At 45.8% G+C, this 14,574-nt stretch overlaps 1 pseudogene; it reads left to right on the forward strand.

Moving 5' to 3' along the window:
• The first annotated feature begins 2,969 nt into the window (after positions 1–2,969).
• LOC102494059 (uncharacterized) lies at positions 2,970–13,603 on the forward strand (annotated as a pseudogene).
• Positions 13,604–14,574: the final 971 nt, after the last annotated feature.

A 14,574-nucleotide genomic window follows, 5' to 3' on the forward strand; every position in this document is an offset into this window, starting at 1 on the left:
TGCGGTGTGACCATCCCCCCTGGGGGGTGATTTCTCGCTTTCTGTCTCTATGTCTCTCTCTGTCTGTCTGGCGAGCGCATGCGCCCTTTAGCAAAAAACCCCCCCAAAAAAAAAAAAAAAAGAATTTATATTCCACATGTTATGTAAAGGATACAGTCCCCAGGGACCAGCAGATGGCATAGTGGTTAAAGTGCTGGACTCCCATGTGGTTGACCGCTGTTTGAGTCCTGGGCCTGGTGGCTTGAAACTCTTACCAGGTATGTGTGCATGCATGTCCAAAATCCCAAGAGCAGAATGGAGGAGAAAGTATTGTGGGGTGGCCATCCCTGGTGTGTGTGGGGTATGATTTCTCACTTTCTCTCTGTTTAGTCTCTGTGTCTTCAGCAAGCGTACACACCCAATAGCAAAAATCTCTAATTAAGGGACCAGCAGTTAGCATAATGGCTATGTCGCTGATCTCTCATGTAGCCGACCACGGTTCGTGTCCCGGTGGCTTAAACTCACGCTGGGCACATGTGCGTGCATCCCCAAGATCCCGAGAGGAGAATGGAGGAGAAGGGATTGCGGCGTGACCATCCGGGCTGGGGGGTGATTTCTCGCTTTCTGTCTCTCTGTCTCTCTCTGTCTTTCTGGGAAGCGCATGCGCCCTCTTTTAAAAAAAAAAAACAAAAACAAAAAAAAAAAAAACTTCTAATTAAAAAGTAGAATATATAGTCCCCAGTTTTTACTTGTTGCTTTAAATGTTTCTTGTCCACTATGTTGAATAAATTTCGGACTGTTTCCATATCAGTGCAAACTGGCCACCATCACCTGTCGATTCTACTTCAACAGTAGACTGATTAAGCTTCTCCAGCCCAAAGACTACTGTCTCACATGCCTCAAGAAACCCAGCATCGTCCTGCCTGGATCTTTTGAGGGACTCAGTTTGGGGGCCATAACAAGTTGCAGCAAATTTGTCATGGAGGTGGAAGGTACATGGAAATGCTAAGTAACCCCCACAAGGTAGCACAGCAGGAGGCCTGCGAGTACCAGGACGACCTTTTCCAGTGTGCAAAGTGAGTAGGTCAGCGTGTCTGGAACAGCCAGGGACAGACTCGAGGTGAAGGGGTGGTGGACCTTGAGCTTGCCGATATGACAGGATGTGGACTGTGAGGAAGAAGGGATACCTGGTAACAGGCCTCAGAGCACAGCTCAGGTATGGAGGTGCAAGTGGGATTGGGGCAGGCACCAGTGCAGAGGGCAGAAGTCATGTGAGGGCTCCTTTGTCCTAATCAAAATAGGTCTTCACTGGGCTTCCTGCTCCCGCCCTTGCCTGGGCCTCCCCTGAATTCTATTCTCCATAGACAGATACCCAGTGGATCATGACCCTGGGTTAAGCCATTCTCTGCCTCGCTTGTATTTCAGGCGCAACATGGATGTCCAGGCAGCTCTGTGTTGGCTGTGCTTTTATATTCAGTGCCTATTTTATCAGCCCCCCAACTTAACGTTCTGCTGCCCAGTGATGACAAAGGTCAGAGTCTGTGCTCAGTAAGATTCGAGTCGTCATTCCTAAGCCTTTAAGCTCTGGAAGGCAGGAGTGAGGCTGGGAAATGTTTATCAGCTGACTCTCCAGGGAGAAGTTCTGCTTTGTAGTGTTTGCTGATTTTCATATGCAGTTCCCCCGCCATGGTTAATTTCAGGCTCCAAGGTGGCACCGCAGAATGTGGAATTAGAACGAGATATGCACAGTCAGCTCTTGCGAGCTGGTAGGAACAAGTCCTGAAAGCCCCTGACAAGACACGCACTGCACGGGAGTTGGCTTTCATTTCAGTAAGACGGTGTTGCTTATTCAGAAAACCTCTGAATGAGCTGGACAGAAGGCACACACAGAGCCTTAAGCACGTTGCATGGGGGGAAATTAATGTGGGAACATGAAAATGTTTTCAAAGTATAGAATCTGTTCCCATCTTTAGTATTCTCAGGAGCTTCTATCTCCCCTTTCAAATAATAACAGTATTCCAGGTGATATGCAGTTTAAGACTTAAACAGGGTCTGTGACCTAAGAGGCACCCAGACATTTGCTTGATAGGAACCAGTTGCTAGATTTAGAGTTGTTAATCTCTCATGATATGTGAGGGAAAGAATGCAATAAGTTCTATAAATCTGATCTCTTGAGGGACTCTGACATAGATGAGATTTAATAGATCTTTTGAGTAGAGAAAACTCCAAAGATCAACACCAACCATAACACAGGGGTTTTTTTGAGAGGTTTTTGCTATACAGTGTGTGCGTGCTTGCCAAAAAGACAGAGAGATGGAAAGCGAGAAATCACTCCCCAAGAGGGATGGCCGTGCCACAATCCCTTATCCATTCTCCTCTTGGGATCTTGGGCACGTACACACACACGCCCGGCATGAGTTTAAGGCACCAGATCCAGGACTCGAACCGCGGTCGACTACATGGGAGTCCAGTGACATAGCTATTATGCCAACTGCTGGTCCCCATAACACAATTAACTTTTTTAAAAGAATTTTTTATTTAACTTTATTTATTTATTCATTTATTATATTTTTAACTTGACCAGAGAGGGACAGAGAGAGAGAAAGTGAGAAATAGGCTGCCAGGGTCAGGAATCAAACCACTGTCAGCCATGCACAGGAGAGTCCAGAGCCCTTAACCACCATACCAGCCACTGGCCCTCAATTAACTTTAATTTACCAACTATTTCCTAATACAGCTGTTCCAGTAATAAACCAAACCAAAACAAAAAACCTCAGTGGGGTTTGTGAACAGAACTTTTAAGTTGCTTAGAGCCTAGTGGGGGTAAAGTATGTAAATCTCTGAAACAATACGGCATTAGTAACAGCAAGAGTTGTGGACTGTCTGCTTGTGTCCACTGGATCCAGAACAGAAGGATGGGAAAAGAAAGTTTCTAAGCAAGAGAACATTAACTCAAAAGAAGCAGATACGGCCCTCTCCTACCCGGCGTCATGGCTACCCTCAGACCCCTTGTGAAACCCAAGATTGTCAAAAAGAGGACCAAGAAGTTCATCCAGCCCCAGTCAGACCGATATGTGAAAATTAAGTGCAACTGGCGGAAACCCAGAGGTATTGACAATGGTGCGGAGGAGACTCAAAGGCTAGATCTTGATGCCCAACATCGGTTACGGAAGCAACAAGAAAACAAAGCACAAGCTGCCCAGCGGCTTCCGAAAGTTCCTGGTCCACAACGTCAAGGAGCTGGCAGTGCTGCTGATGTGCACTAAGTCTTACTGTGCTGAGATCTCTCACAACGTTTCTCCAAGAACCGCAAGGCCATCGTGGAAAGAGCAGCCCAGTTGGCCATCAGTCACCAATCCCAGTGCTAGGCTGCGTGGTGAAGAAAATGAGCAGCCAGTTCATGTGCACATTTTGTTTATAAATAAAACCAACCCCCCCCCCAAAAAAAAAACAACATAAGGCAGTGATGGAATGTGCGGTGTGAGCACATGCCAGCGTGGTAGGGTGGACAGTTGAAGGAAATTCATGAGGTGAAAAAAGAGAAGAACGCGATTTCAAAGATAACTCTCTTTATTATTTAATTTTATTTACTATTTTAAGATAATTATTTAATTTTATTTGCTATTATTGTTTTTTTTAATTTGCTATAGGGCATGTGTGCTCACCAGAGACACAGACAGAGATAAAGAGAGAAAGGGAAAGTGAGAAAGCAAGCTACGTCTAGGACTCGAACTATGTTCAGCCATGTGGAAATCCATCACCTTAACCGCCATGCCACCTGCTGGCCCCTCTTTTTATATTTTTAACTTTGTTTCTTTCATGAGTCTGAGAGAAAGACAATGAGAAAGAGGGGAAAAACACAGTCAATCTCAGCAAGGTCTCATGCCACCGTCCCTCCACCCCATCCTACCCAGCTAACCAGGATCGTGGCACACTTGCATATCCAGGTTGAAAAAGGAGCCAAATCTATGACCTTTCACGTGGATCCAGCATTGCCCGGGCAGCACATCACCACTGAGTCACCCCTGACTCCATATCTTAACGGAACTTACTGTAAACTCTCTCAACAAGTGGTTGGAGAATTGTGGCCTTTTTGTTAACACTTGACCACACTTGCTGAAAAATCACAATACCATGGACCAAGGTTTGTCTGGCTCCAAAATCTTGCTGTTCATCAGAAAACAGTGCTAAAGCCAGACACCATCTCTGTTGTTGGCAAGCCTACATGGCCATCCCCAATCTGTGAGGCACAGGTCCGCACTGTCCCACCAACTTCCTCAAATTAGACACACACTTTGAGTGTCAGCACACACAATTCCCACCACGTTATTCTCTTTCAAGAGTTTGCTCTCTTGCTTGAAATGACCTCTCTCCATGTTTTTATTTTCATCCAGGACAACCTGGGTCATCTTTTAATTTCCACACAAGCTACCTGTGACAGAGACCGCTAACCTGCCCTCAATCTGTCCATTCCTTCTTTTTACCTCTTCCTATTAGAGCTTCCCTAAGTTTTGGCTGGTGGAGGATCTTAGCTACAAAAGATACTTATAGCTTAGTGTGTGTGTCATGTCAGAGCTTGCTGCAGCCTCTTGATACTTCTCCCATAACAAACCGAGTCTAATTCTTAGGAACGTGGACCAGTCATAGTGATTTTTTTTTTTTTGAGAGGTTTTTGCCACAGGGCGCTTGCGCTTGCCAGAAAGACAGAGACAGAGAGATAGAAAGCAAGAAATCACCCCCCAGGGGGGATGACCACACTGCAATCTCTTCTCCTCCATTCTCCTCTTGGGTTCTTGGGCACGCACACACGCCCCATGTGAGTTTAAGCCACCAGGTCCAGGACTCGAACCGTGGTCAGCTACATGGGAGTTCAGCAACATAGCCATTAGGCTAACTGTTGGTCCCAAGGACCTAGCCATTGCACCAACCATTAGTCCCTTGTATAATGTTTTTAATGTAGATCTTTAGCTCTTGTATAATGCCTTTCACTTGCAGAGCACTTTACTGAGGTAGTGATTTTCTCCTAATAGAATGTTGGGAATGACAGGTGGTGTGGTGGTTAAGGCCCTGGATTCCTACATGGACAACTACAGTTCGTGTCTTGGATCCGTGGCTTGCTTTCTTACTTTCCCTTTCTCTCTCTCTGTCTCTCCTTCTGATGAAATTTTTAGAAATAATAATAAATAAAATAAACAATTCTTAAAAAAAAAGAGACTAGAATGTGGTGGAAAAGATATTGCATGGCTTACAAGTCTAGGTGATAAAGAGTGATGCATCGAGACCAGCAGGTGATGTGGTGGGTAAGGGTGTGGACTCCCACATGGCTGACTGCAGTTCGAGTCCCAGACCTGGCCACTTGCTTTCTCACTTTCCCCCTCTCTTTCTTACTGTGCCCCTCTAGTCAAAATTTAAAAAAATAATAAAATTAAATAAATAACAAAGTGAAATAAAATAATTCTTTAAAAAAAAAAAAAAAGCTGATGCATCTCTGGGGCCAGTAGGTGGACTCCCACATGGAAGACCAAGGTTTGAGTTCAGACCTGGAGGCTTGCTTTCTCACTTTCTCACTTTCTCCCTCTCTCTCTCTCTCTCTCTCTCTCTCTCATTTTGTCCCTCTCTGGTCAAATTAAATAAATAAATAAAATACAATGAATTTCAATGAAAAAATTTTAAAAAAAAGGTGATGCATCTCTACATGTTCTTTTTCTCTGGACACACACACTATAAGCTGACTTGCATGGGAACCAGCAGTTAGCGTATTGGCTATGTTGTTGGACTCCCACGTAGTTGACCGCGGTTCGAGTCCCAGACCCGGTGGCTTAAAACTCATGCCGGGCGCATGTGCGTGCGTGCCCAGGATCCCAAGAGGAGAATGGAGGAGAAGGGATTGCGGCATGGCCATCCCCTCTGGGTGGGTGATTTCTCGCTTTCTGTCTCTATGTCTCTCTCTGTCTGTCTGGTGAGCGCACACGCCCTATAGCAAAAACCTCTCAAAAAAAAAAAAAAAAAAAAAGAAGCTGACTTGCATGAAGTCTCACTAGCCTGAAGATGCCATGCTAAAAAGACTACAGAAGGTGGCCGCATGGCGAGACAGGTGTCTGACAAGCCCAGCATGTACCTTCCCTCAGACAGTCTTCCCACCTTCAACCATAATGTGTACCAGCGAGTCCAGGTTATTCTAGTCCCCAGCTCTGAACCACCCTAGCCGATGGTCAGGGGAGCAAAAGTGGACTCTTCCTGCTAAGATCTGCTCAAATAACAGTTTCATAAGCAACGCACATTTTACATAACTCTTAAGTTTGGGGGTGCTTAGTTTAAAAAGATTAGCTAACTGGAACACATTTAGGTGCCTGACACGGGGTGCACCCCAAAGCACATGGTTTGGGAACTAAGCAGTGAAAAGAAGCTGACCTTAAAAAAGTTACCAGTGAAGGCCCAGTCCATAGCCTGGGGGTTAAGGGAACCAGATCCCACATGGCAGACCCTGTGGTTTGAGTCCAGGACCTGGTAGATGGAACATACCAAGTGGGTGTGCATGTGTACCCCCAAACCAAGCAGAATGGAGATAAGGAGAAGAGACTGCAGTGGTAGCACACCCATTGGGCATTGCTTTCTCTGTGTTCCTCTCTTTACTTTCTCATTTGCAAGAGGGCACACACACTCACCAGAGAGAGACAGAGAGAGAGAGAGGGAGAACGGGACCATTAAGCAGCTGTCATTGGTGGTAAATCCATTAATGTATTTGCTGTAATACCACATGGATCCATAAGATCTGCAAATCTGTCACATTAGAAAAATCTGCCGAATGTCTGGCCTAATAAACCACTGTACATGACCAACTGAAACGCAACATCCTCTACTGATGTTTCTTTTCTCCACAAATTTATCCTTTCTCTTCTATTCCACAGCTTAGTAATGGCGCCAAATGAAATCAATCGTTTAAAGGGTTGTGACGGTTAATTTTATGTATTAATTTGGGAGGCTCTGCTGACAGATTTAAATCAGTAGACTTTAAGTAAAGCAGATTATCCCCCATAATGTGGGTTGGGCTTATGCAATCTGTGAAAGACCTCAGAAGAAAGGACTGAACTCTCCTGAGAAACAGGAATTCTGTCTCCAGATTGCCTCCCCAAGACTGCAACATCAACCCTGCAGGAATCTGCGGCCTGCCAGCTACCCTGAAGGTGCTGGACTTGCCCACACCCACAGTCAAGTGAGCCAGTTCTTTAAAATGCAGATGCTTTGACTTAGGATGAAGTTACATCCTGATAAATGCATTGCATATTGAAATATTAAAGTCAACCATGCAGTTAATACACCTAACCTATCAAACATTATCATAGCTTATCCCAGTTCCTCCACCTTTTAAAAATATTTACTTATTTATCTATTTATTTATTGTGATTTTTTTTTTGAGAGGTTTTTGCTATAGAGTACATGTGCTTGCCAGAAAGAGACAGAAAGCGAGAAATTACCCCCCATGGGAGATGGCCACACCGCAGCCCCTTCTCCTCTCAGGATCTTGGGCATGCACGCACATGTGCCTGGCATGAGTTTAAGCCACCGGGTCCAGGACTTGAACCGCAGTTGGCTATATGGAAGTCCAGCGACATAGCCATTAGTCCAACTGCTGGTCCTTTATTGTGATTTTTCAAGCCACTGGGTCTGGGACTTGAACCACCATTGATCATGCGGGAATCTAGCACCTTAACCACCACGCCACCTGCTGGCTCTTATCCCTGCCCTTCCTAAGTGTGCTTAGAACACACATTAGCCTACAGTTGAGCAAAATCATCTAATACAAAGCCTGTTTGATAGTGAAGTGTTGACCTCTTATGTAATTTATTAAACACAGAACACAGCGCACAGTATCGGTGGTTTACCTCACTGATGACATGGTTACTGGGAGCTGTGGCTTGATGCATTGCAAGATAGTGTGGTATTGCAGATGGCTACCCTGTAAGATCAAAATTCAGATAAAGTTTCTGACAAATGCTTATGACTTTCGCACCATCATTCATTGAAAGTTGAGGCCCATTTGTAAACCTCTTTCTCCACACATACAGCCTGTTCATTCTGTTTCTCTGAAGCACTCCAGTACAGATGTTATCTTTTTAAAGAAGAATTATTTAATTTTACTTATTATTATTTTTAAAATTTGCTACAGGGCATGTGTGCTCATCAGAGAAAAAAAGTGCAAAAGTAAGCTGCCAGGTCTGGGACTCGAACCATGGTCAGCCATGTGGGAGTCCAGTGCCTTAACCATCACACCACCTGCTGGCCCCAGAAGGTATCTTTGATGGCCCTTCTCCCTCATTTCCCAGAGTCCATATAGTTGCCATGCCCCGTTGATGCAATCTACACTTTGTATCCTGAATCTCTCTCTTCTCTGTTTCTATTTCTCTCTTGGTTTAGGTGGTCAATATTGCTGCCCTGGACTATTACAGAGATCTGTCAACCAGTTTTGCTCATCTCCTAAACCACCTGCCACTCCACCACCAGAGCTAGCTTCCTCAGATAAGCTTCTGATCACGCCACTTACCTCCAAAGTCTTGGAGCACACAGCTCCAGCACATCATGCATGAAAGTTCTTTATCAAGTAGCCCAAGTCAAATTTCAGCTCCATCTCTCTTACTCTTCAAGAACCTGATGCCCCAGCCACATTTAACTTGTTATTGAGCCCCAAGTATGTCATGCTCATTTTGTACTTGCATGCTTTTGCAAACTCTGTTCCATTTGCTTGGGATGGCAATCAGTTTGTCTAGAAAATCTTCAGACCTGGCTCAGAGGGACTCTTTGTTCTGAAGCTATCCCTGGATGCTTTGTCATAATATTTAGAACACAAGTATTTTCATAAACTTTATGTACTATATTAAAATTTATAAATCTCTGGATTTCTCAAAAGATAAGAACTCTGATGGTCCTAGATCACATTCATAATTCGATCTCTAGTGCTAGTGTTTTGTTCAGGTCATAGTAGATCAAAAAACTGGGGAGTATAGTTTTTACAATTTATTTCTTTCATGAGAGAGAGAGAGAGAGAGAGAAGCACTGTCAACAAAGTCCCACGTTACTATCTCCTCCCTGAGCCTTCCCAGCCAGTCATGGGAGAATGTACCCAGTAGGTCCAGTCTGACTGGGGAACTGAACCTGTGAGCTTCCCTATGGATCGGCATTGCTTCAGCTGTGTGTTACCACTGTACTGCCGACTCAGCCCTAATGAGTCAATCTTCATGGGTTAAATTGTATGCCCCTTGAAGGCAAAGATGACAGTGCTGTGTATCTTTGTGTCGCTCTTCTCATAGGATTCTGTACATAGCTGACGCTCAATATAAGAAATTTGAATTTCAGGGCCAGTAGTAGGTTAAGGTGCTGGACTTCCACATGGTGGTCCAAGTCCCAGACCTAGTGGCTTGGAACTCATACTGGGCATGTGTGTGTGCCTGCCCAACATCCAGAGAGGAGAATGGAAAAGAAGTCATTGTGGCGTAGCCATCCCTTTTGGGGGGTGACTTCTGACTTTCCCTCTCTCTCTCTATCTGTCTCTCTCTCACTCCAGCAAGTGTGCACGCCCTATGGCCAAAACCTAAAACAAAACAAACAAATGAATGAACAAAAACCAAAAGAAAAAAATATTCGAGTTTAAGAAATAAACTTAAGGTCTCTGAAAAAATATTTCATTTCTTCTTACTGCCAGACATGTCAGCCACCACGGAATCCCTGCTAAGTGATGTCACAATGATTTTAATTCAAGTAAAAGTTCATGGACAAGAGAAATCACTGTCACTGAAGGTCTCAGACTTGGGGAAAAGGAAATGGAAGAGAACTCTCTTTTTAAGAAAAAATTGTATAAGAACCATCTCTGTTTCCTGAACTCTCATACAGTCTTCTGAAAAACAATTCTTTTTCCCCCTTTGACTTTGAAAGTGTGAAACCCACAAAAAAGTTGAAAGAACAGTACAGTGAATATCCGGATACCCCTTACCTAGATTCACCAACATCTTGCCACATCTACTTCCTCTCCCTCTGTACACATATACGCAAGCACGCAGACATGCTCATATGCACATGTGCATGTACATGGAGTCCTCAATGGTTTATGGAAGGACTGGCTCTGTGGCTTGCTGGTTAAGGGACCTGAGCCCCACATGGTTGACTGTACAGTGTGAGTGCTGGCCCCAGCAGCTTGGAAAACATGCTCCAAACTCCAACAGGCTGGAGAAATGGAGAAAGGATTGTGGCATGACCACATCAATAAGGTGGTGCTTTCTCCCTCTCCCTCTTTCTCTCTGTGTCTCTCTGGCGAGGGTGAGCTGAGCTCTGGGCTAGGCAGAGAAGGCTGAGGCCTCGGATCAGATCTTACTTCCATTTGTTCTCTGGTTGCGGCTGTTGTGTGACGCTCTTACACACCTGGGCTCAGAGTGAACCCTCTAGGTGCTCTTGGCTCAGTGGCAAGAACATTAGGGAAAGTCAGAAATGAGCAGTAGAGGATATGCCAAGAGAAAGAAGGTAGAATTGCCTTAATAAAATTATCAACACAAAGCAGGGCTGATAAACAGTAAGACATATAGGCATGGTTTGCTTTCTTTCAAGGAATCCACCTACTGTGGGATTCTAACAGTTAATGGGGCATTTCCCCCCATGTTAGACTTGACTTGATTTTTCTCTATGAGACTTCCTATTATGTGAATTATTATTTTTCTCATATTACAAGCTTTCTATTTACTTTCAGAAGAGAGAGGTGAGAGAAGTGTGTGAACTTTTTTTTTTTAATTTTGTCAACAGTATTCACCAGAGACAGAGAAACAGAAAGAGAGGGAAAAAATCCTTCATGGGGAGTGGACACATCCCAACTCCTTCTCCATTTCTCCCTCCTTTTAGGGCTGTTTTAGGGGGGAGTTTTAGGCACACACACACACGCACGTGCCTTGAGTGTTTTTCAAGGTGCCAGGTCTGGGACTCAAACTGCAGGGTCAGCCATGTGGGATCTGGCTGTTTTACGCACCAGACCATAGAGCCAGGAGCGGCCTCTTGCAGGAGTTCTGTATATTTTGACTTCCCTTACTGGACTTAACCTGACTCTTAGATTCACTGGCTCTGTTTTCTCTCGCTGTTTTTTTCTCAGATACAGTCCTAGTTTTCTTGATTTTCTCAGAGTGATAATGTCAAGTCATCCAGCTTATTAGTATTCATCATTCTGTTCTCAATACATAGCAATTAAGAAGTCAGAAGAGAATCTTAAACAGTAAGGTCGCCCGCAGAAGTTCAAGAATATGGCTTGGTTTTTGACATGGTTTATTGCAACCACGCTAGCATCCTTTTTCTTAGCCCTGAATAAAGTACTCAAGCATCACAAAGATAATTAGACAAAGATTAAGACACCACGTAGCACACACTTATATGTGTATGCCAGTGTCTACCCACAATTAGTCTGTCAGTCATTAGTAGAGGTCAGAGGGAAAAAAATAAAACAGATTAGAACAATCTGCCCAGCCTTTAGTGCAAAACCGTTCTGCATAGCATTTTCTCCATAGTAATTTTAAGAGAGGAAGAATAGCTCTTACAATGTATAGCTGTGGGTAGGGAGATTGATCATTAGAGGTAATAAGTGTCGCGAATCGCACAGCAACCGGAGCTTAGCTTTTGTGTGTCTTGGTTGCCAACAGCTTTTACTACTTCAATGGATCCTGACAACAGTAATTAGAATTCAGGGAGAGCAGGAGGAATGTGAGAATCTTGCAGACATGTTTCTGGAAGCAGATCAACACTGGTCTGGACTATGCCGCCTGGCTCCTCGTCTCCTCTGCCCCAGTTCTCTACACTGCCTGTGTGTAGTGACCAGTTTTAGAGTACCGAGTGCCAAAGAAAGACCAACCTGCACAGTCAAGCTTCAGGTACCTTTCAAAAGCCCCTCTGTGAGGGCCGAGAGAGAGGACCCACTCCTGGGAAAACAGTCTTTCCTATGTGGATAAGATACCTGAATTGCAGAACTAGCTCTGAAGTACAGCAGTAATATGCTGCTCAGGAGAAGCTAGATTCCACTCTGTGACTGGGGTTCAAATCCCCTAGCCCAGAATCCTGAAAACAATCCACCTGCATGCAAGGGCCCAGTATCCCACAGGCCGGAGGACTGGATGAAGAAGATTGTGGCGTGACCAGACCTTGCGGAGGGTGCTCATCTCTCTCTCTTTCTCCCCATTCTCATGTGTGCTCGTGCTCTATCATGAGTAAGGGGAAAAGTACCTGAATTGTTTCCATGTTGCTTTTTTGCGCTTTTTTGCGTCTGCCAGGCCACTTCACACCGGGTTGTCAGAGGGATACACATAAAAAGCAAGTTGGGAATGCTAGATAATCTGCATTGTCTTCAGATAAGAAGTTAAACCTGCTGTCACTAGTGGATCGTTCTAGGCCACTGGCGAATGTAGATACGGATCCATGAACCTCCATCTGCAACTCTACACCTCCCATCATGTGGAACTCTCAGCAGAAAGGACTGTCCCTCCCCCAAGTCGCACCCCACTTCCCTCGGCCTTACATTTCAGGGCATGCCATCTATTCCCAAAACTATCCCGACCCCTTCACTCCTTTCCAAATTTTAGATACACAATTCATGCAAAGACGCTCTTAGCATCTAGCCACGATTCCCGTCACTGCAGCTATCACGGTTAGAATTTGCTCCTGGGTGTTCTGTGAGCTTCCTGTGGCTGGAAGACATCAGCAATACATTAAAACATGGTAAGTGCTCAATATAAACCTTCAGGTGAACTCTGGGAATAGACTTCCTCATTCAGTAAAGTGTCCACATCAGCAATGAGTGTGCAGAGCAGTGGATTTTTTTGTTTTAAGTTTTTTTTTGAGAGAGATTTTTTTAGAGTTCTTGCCAGAAAGAGAGAGACAGACAGACAGAAAGCAAGAAATCACCCCCCAGGGAGATGGCCACACTGCAATCTCTTCGCCTCTCAGGATCCTGGGCACGCATGCACACACCCTTAGCGTGAGTTTAAGTCACTGGGTCTAGGACTCGAACTGTGGTCGACCACATGGGAGTCCAGCGACATAGCCATTACACCAACTGCTGGTCCCTTGTTTCAAGTTTTTTGCCATGGGGTACATGTGCTCGCAGGAGATTAAAAGACAGGGAGAGGGAAAGTGAGAAATCAACATCAACCCCCCACACACACACCAGGGGGATGGCCATGAGGCAATCCCATCTCCTCTATTCTCCTCTGGGAATTCTGGGTGCACACACACACACACACACACACACACACGCTCAGTCCAGTGATTTTCAAGCCCTGGGTCCAGGACTCTAATACTCAAGCCATGTGGGAGTTCAACACTTCAACCATTACGCCACCTGTTGGCCACCCCCAGTAGTGGATTTTAATGTATGTATGCAACGACTTCAAAATATTTGTGGAAAATGGAATTAAGGTATGTATTTATTTTGGTGCAACAAATTTTGAAATCTATGCATTTTTTTCATGATGTGTACTTTCCACAAGCTTTTTGACGACTCCTGGACACAGAGGTATGCAACAGCCACCAGGAGGAGCAGCACAGATCCTGCTCCGCAGAGGCTCGGCTGGCTTTGATTGCTGAGGGAAGCGGCCCCTGTGAATGAAAGCAGGCTGGTGCCAGTGCAGGGTCGGGAGAGGATAAGAGATGCCCTAATGCAACTGCCGGTGTTAACTCTGGGCAGGGGAGAGGCATAATATTCAAGAGAAAAGGCAAGAAGAGCAGGGTTAAAGAAGAGAAAATTTTTACAATGCAAATCATGAAAAGTCAGCATAAACAATCACCTTTTTCCTTTCTCCCCACACTCACTCATAAGAACCAGGGCCAGCGTATCCAGAATGGGAGGTTCTCAGGATTCCCTGTTACCCCAGACCATCCCCAATGCTGCTTGTGCTGGGGAGACCACAAGGCTCTGAAGTCACTGCACTCGAAGCGTGCCAACCCTTGCCTGACCCCAGCAAAGGCCTGGTCTGGGCAGGGGTCTTGCTTCTCAGCCTCCTCAGTACCTCGGAACACGTAGCCACGGGAAACTGAGTGGAGAGAGGAAGTACCTTCCCCGCTCCCGCCGCCTGGCGTTTCCGCCTGTGTGAAACCAGAGTGCTAGACACTCCGTAACTGACCCCAATGTTTTTGGCTTCCTTTCACAATCCAGCATTTATATCAGCACATCAGTCCCAGAGGGCCAGAGACCTCTGCTACACGGATGTGCGTGCAGGCCGTCCCTACAGGGGTACTGGGTCCAGGGGTGCGGCGGGGTAGGCTCTCTGCGGGCTGAAATTCGCTGCCAGGGGGAAGAGGCGCCCTGATAAGGTCCTCAAAGGCTGCAGGATGGGCAAGCGGCGGCCCTGGACTGAGAAAGTGCGGCCGTCCGGGTCATTGTGCCCGGAGCGCCGACTATATTTCAGATGAGTCCCGGTGCAGCGGGGCTCTCTTTCGGGGATCGTCCTCCTTGGGCCCTCGGTAAGACCACCCAGGGTCCCGAGCTCCCCGGGGAAGCCGTCCAGCTCGCGCCCCGCACGCGCCGGATGCGCCCAGCCCCTCGGCGCCCCGGCCCCGCCCCTGCGAGCACTGGCCGCA

This window comes from Tupaia chinensis, unplaced genomic scaffold (genome assembly GCF_000334495.1).
Source record: "Tupaia chinensis unplaced genomic scaffold, TupChi_1.0 Scaffold143836_1, whole genome shotgun sequence".
NCBI classification, from domain to species: domain Eukaryota; kingdom Metazoa; phylum Chordata; class Mammalia; order Scandentia; family Tupaiidae; genus Tupaia; species Tupaia belangeri.